This window comes from Malaclemys terrapin, chromosome 1 (genome assembly GCF_027887155.1).
Source record: "Malaclemys terrapin pileata isolate rMalTer1 chromosome 1, rMalTer1.hap1, whole genome shotgun sequence".
Taxonomy (NCBI): Eukaryota; Metazoa; Chordata; order Testudines; family Emydidae; genus Malaclemys; species Malaclemys terrapin.
In genome coordinates this window covers 289,263,762-289,269,806 of record NC_071505.1, presented here as the reverse complement: position 1 = coordinate 289,269,806, position 6,045 = coordinate 289,263,762, and positions in this window count along the sequence as shown.

Here is a 6,045-nt window from a genome sequence, read left to right as displayed (position 1 = left end):
TGGCTTCCCCCCTTGTCGGTTCAGCTACCACTTGATGAAGGAATTGATCAGCAAGCACATCTAGGAACATCTGAGCCCTATTATTGCTACTAGCGTTTGTTCCCCAATCTATATCCGGGAAGTTAAAGTCCCCCATAATTACACAGTTTCTATTAGTATTTACTTCCCTAAATACATTAAATAGTTCCTTATCCATATCCTGGGTCGATCCCGGCGGTCTATAGCACACCCCAAGCACTATCCCCGGAGAGGCTCTAGTAGTCCTTTTACCCAGTGTGAGTATTGCCCAGACGGACTCTGTGTTATCTATTCCATCCACTATTATTTCTTTACAGCTTATTTCACTATTGACATACAATGCCACCCCCCACACCTTTACCTTTGTCCCGGTCTTTCCTAAACAGCGCATACCCCTCCATACCTGTGTTCCAGTCGTGACTGCCATTCCACCACGTTTCAGTTATTCCTACGATATCCGATTTCAATTCTTGGACCAGGAGCTCCAATTCCTCCATTTTATTACCTAGGCTTCTCTCATTGGTGTATAAACACCCTAATGTATGTCGTTTAGCCTGTCTCCCATTAGTAGCACTATATGTTGCGGGCCTCTTTGTGTCCGTCCCCCCTGTCCTTCCTATGTCCAATCTCATCTCCCCGGCTACGTCTCCTCTTATTTCACTCACCTTTTCAATACTGGTATCTGGCGTGGAGATTAACTGTGCATCTCCCAACCGTCTCCCCAAACTTCCTAGTTTAAAGCTCTTTTGATAAGATGAGCCAGCCTCCCTCCCAAAAGTCTATTTCCTTCCCTACTCAGGTGAAGCCCATCCCGCGAGAACAGTTGTCTGTCCCCGAAAGCCTCCCAGGGGCCATACATCCCAAAGCCCTCCTTATAGCACCACTCCCTTAGCCAACTATTTATTCTCACAATCCTATCAGCCCTTTGCTGCCCTTCCCTCGGAACAGGCAGAATCCCACTAAAGATAATCTGAGCCTCTATCTCCTTGAGCGTCTTCCCCAGCCTGGATAATCTCCCTTGATTCTCTCTAACGAGAACCTAGCCGCGTCATTCGTTCCTACATGAAGGATTATCAAGGGGTTCTTACCTGCTCCTTTTAGGATCCTTTTCAACCGCAGGTCCACATCGCGTATCTTTGCGCCCGGTAGACAGCACACCCTTCTGTTCTCCGGGTCTGCCCTGGTCACAGGCCTGTCCAATCTCCTCAGTAAAGAGTCTCCAATTACATACACCTGCCGTTGCCTGGCAACAGTGCGATCTAGTAATCTAGTCTCTGATCCCTCTAGTCCTGACCTGTGTCTGTTCCTATCTTCCCTTACGCTCCCCCTTATGCCTTCCTGAATACTCCGGGGGCCCAGAATTGGTGCTGTCTCCATCAACTCCTCCCCTCTCTCTCTCGGACTAGCTGCTCTTCTCTTCTTCCTCACCCTCCCACCTTCAGTCACCACCTGCTGCCCCTCCACCTCGTTATCCAAACACCCAAACCTGTTCCTGAGTTCTATTCCCCCCTCACTGGCCCTCCTTTTCCTTGGCCTGCTTCTCACAGTCACATGCTTCCACCTCCCTTGTTCTCCCCCTTCCATTCCCTTCTCACCGTCCTCTACCTCTGCCTCCACCTGCACCGCAGAGCATTCCCCTTCAGCCCCCCCTTGCCTGTCCTCCATCAGCTGCTCAAACCCCCGTCTGAACTCCACCAGGGTATCTACCTGCATCTCCAACCCCTTAATCTTTTCCTCCAGTAACGCTATAAGGCGACACTTCATACACACATACCTGTGTTCCAGCTCCCCTGCTAGGAGTATATACATACCACAGCTTCCACATGCAGCCATCTGCATTCCGTTTGCTTCTGCTTGGCTCATGGCTGCACCTGGGGACACAGAGCACACAACACCCCGTGCCCTCCTGCCTCCCCCTTGACCTCCCCCTGCAAACTCCCTCTCAAACTCCCCTGTTAGCCGCCCTGTTCTATTCCTATGTTAATAAGTACACAAAAAAGACACGAAAAGATAAGGGGGTGGTCAAGACTGGGAACTTACATCATCATAGCTACATCTCTCAGGGGGTTGAAAAACCCACATCTCTAAGAGACGAAGCTATGCCGACCTAACCCCCAGTGTAGACAACACTAGGTCAACGGAAGATGCTACAGCATCTCAGGGAGGTGGATTATCTATGCTGACAGGAGAACCACCCATCCTCCATCTGCATAGGTAGTGTCAACACTGAAGCACTACAATGGTGGAGCTGCAGTGCTGTAGCTGTATCACTGTAGCTGTTTAAGGGTAGACATAGCCTAGAAGAAAACAAATTTATCCACTGAATCAAATATAGAAGGCTACCATTGAATTAAACAATCTCTCACTCTAAAATCAAGACCATTGCTAAGAAGCAATGAGCAGGTGAAAAGTGATTGTCATGGGTGTGATAATTTAACAGTTTACATTTCTACAAGATCTTGAGGATGATAATGAGCCCATAATGCCTTAATCTCAAATGCTAGTGGCTTGAGAAAGAGTGTGTTCCTTTTTGGCTCCCCAAGATGAGGAACCAGCAGGGGCCGCCATCATCTTTACAACCATCTTCACAGGAAAACCATTGCTTTTTTTCTGACTTCATGATGACACCACGCTTGACAAGAGACCTGCTACCTCCACCCTCCTTGCCAGCCACTGAGGCATAGGAGTACAACAACACTCAGCATTTAAAATTTGACATCTACATACAAACAGCCGCTAGCCAACCAGCTTTAGCCAGCTGAGCCATGGAAACCACTGGCTAATCTTTCAATCCACCTTCCTGAATCTGAATTGAAACCACAAGAATCACAACCACAAAAGCCAAGATCAACCTTTCTGGTTTTGATTTCTTTTTCCAATTATTATTAGTAAAGGGACTTCCCTGCCTCATCATTCTTGCATTTGTTCTTTTAACTCCCACAGGTGACTGGGAATGAGTGTGTGTGCGCACAGAAATATGTGGGTAGCGCCTATTGTATCTATCTGAGAATGCAACCTACAGATTCGTTTTTCAAACACTTAAAACTGTGGTAGGAGAATAGCCACTCTGTCTAAAAGATCACATGTACCTATGGGTTGGGACACGTGATTAAGTCCTCAGAGACATTTATTTTCATCTAGTTTCTTGTATGCCAGTTAAATATAGCAAGCTATGGTATCCTGAACCATGTTGGAAGGTCTCATATAACCCTATGTTGTGGGGAGACATTGGCTATCATCTATCTAACCATCTATAACGGGTCGGCAACCTTTGGGAAGTGGTGTGCTAAGTCTTCGTTAATTTAAGGTTTTGCATGCCAGTAAAACGTTTCGTGTGCCAGACCGGCAGCGCGGGAGGCAGACGGAACCCCAGACCGGCAGCGGGCACTCAGCCCACTGCCGGTCTGGGGTTCCGGCCACCGGCCCCTGCCAGCCACAGTCCCGGCTGCCGGCCCCGCTCAGTCCGCTGCTGTCCTGGATGGACGGAACCCGGGCCAGCAGCGGGCTGAGCGGGGCCGGTGGCCAGGACCCTGCTGCCAAGGGGCCAGCAGCTGGGACCCCAGACCAGCAGCAGGCTGAGCGGCTCATCCCGCTGCCGATCTGAGGTCCCGGCCGCCGGCCCTGCTCAGCCACCTGCCGGCCCAGGTTCCGTCCATCTGGGGTTCTGTAATCCAGGCTGGCAGCGGGCTGAGCGGGGCTGGCAGCCGGGACCCTGACTGGCAGCAGTGTGCCACTGAAAATCAGCCCGTGTACCACCTTTGGCACACGTGCTGTAGGTTGCCAATCCCGATCTATAAGGTGGGCAGGCTGCTTTAATTGGCTGGAATCTAATGCATCCGAAGAAGTGGGCTGTAATCCACGAAAGCTTATGCTCTAATAAATTTGTTAGTCTCTAAGGTGCCACAAGTACTCCTGTTCTTCTTTTTGCAATTTCAACCTAAGAATTAATTTACCCTCCCTGTATCAACTACACCTCTACCCCGATATAACGAGACCCGATATAACACAAATTCGGATATAATGCGGTAAAGCAGTGCTCGGAGGGGGGGGGGGGGGACGGACTGCGCACTCCGGTGGATCAAAGCAAGTTTGATATAATGCGGTTTCACCTATAAGGTGGTAAGATTTTTTTGGCTCCCAAGGACAGCGTTATATCGAGGTAAAGGTGTATTTGACTGGAAAATAAATAAAATAAAATAAATTTATCACCGAGATTGACAAGTCCATGTTATTTTGGGCTGATAGCTAAATAAGGTCTGTTACTTTCTCAAATTATTAGATAAAGCTTGTAAAGAATTGTTGTTTTATTTGGTATTAATTAACCTGATAATTAGATTAATGTGATGAGTTGATATTAGAATCATAGAATATCAGGGTTGGAAGGGACCTCAGGAGGTCATCTAGTCCAACCCCCTGCTCAAAGCAGGACCAATTCCCAACTAAATTATCGCAGCCAGGGCTTTGTCAAGTCTGACCTTAAAAACCTCTAAGGAAGGAGATTTCACCACCTCCCTAGGTAACCCATTCCAGTGCTTCACCACCCTCCTAGTGAAAAAGGTTTTCCTAATATCCAACCTAAACCTCCCCTACTGCAACTTGAGACCATTACTCCTTGTTCTGTCATCTGGTGCCACTGAGAACAGTGTAGATCCAGCCTCTTTAGAACCCCCTTTCAGGTAGTTGAAAGCAGCTATCAAATCCCCCCTCATTCTTCTCTTCTGCAGACTAAACAATCCTAGTTCCCTCAGCCTCTCCTAATAAGTCATGTGTTCCAGCCCCCTAATCATTTTTGTTGCCCTCCACTGGATTCTTTCCAATTTTTCCACATCCTTCTTGTAGTGTGGGGCCCAAAACTGGACACAGTACTCCAGATGAGGCCTCACCAATGTTGAATAGAAGGGAATGATCACGTCCTTCAATCTGCTGGCAATGCCCCTACTTATACAGCCCAAAATGCCATTAGCCTTTTTGGCAACAAGGGCACACTGTTGACTCATATCCAGCTTCTCATCCACTGTAATCCAAAGCACCGTAGGTCCTTTTCTGCAGAACTGCCTAGCCATTTGGTCCCTAGTCTGTAGCAGTGCATGGGATTCTGCACTTGTCCTTGTTGAGCCTCATCAGGTTTCTTTTGGCCCAATCCTCTAATTTGTCTAGGTCCCTCTGTATCCTATCCCTACCCTCCAGCGTACCTACCACTCCTCACAGTTTAGTGTCATCTGCAAACTTACTGAAAGTGCAGTCCACGCCATCCTCCAGATCATTAATGAAGATATTGAACAAAACCAGCCCCAGGACTGACCCTTGGGGTACTCCGCTTGATACCAGCTGCCAACTAGACATGGAGCCATTGATCACTACCCATTGAGCCCAATGAGTTAGCCAGCTTTCTATCCACCTTATAGTCCATTCATCCAGCCCATACTTCTTTAACTTGCCGGCAAGAATACTGTGGGAGACCGTATCAAAAGCTTTGCTAAAGTCAAGGAATAACACATCCACTGCTTTCCCTTCATCCACAGACCCAGTTATCTCCTCATAGAAGGCAATTAGGTTAGTCAGGCATGACTTGCCCTTGGTGAATCCATGCTGACTGTTCCTTATCACTTTCCTCTCCTCTAAGTGCTTCAGAATTGATTCCTTGAGGACCTGCTCCATGATTTTTCCAGGGACTGAGGTGAGGCTGACTGACCTGTAGTTCCTTGGATCCTCCTTCTTCCCTTTTTTAAAGATGGGCACTACATTAGCCTTTTTCCAGTCATCTGGGACCTCCCCCGATCACCATGAGTTTTCGAAGATAATGGCCAATGGCTCTGCAATCACATCCGCCAACTCCTTTAGCATCCTCAGATGCAGCGCATCCGGCCCCATGGATTTGTGCTTTTCTAAATAGTCCCGAACCACTCCTTTCTCCACACAGGGCTGGTCACCTCCTCCCCATGCTGTGCTGCCCAGTGCAGCAGTCTGGGAGCTGACCTTGTTCATGAAGACAGAGGCAAAAAAAGCATTATTAACCTACTTCCTTTT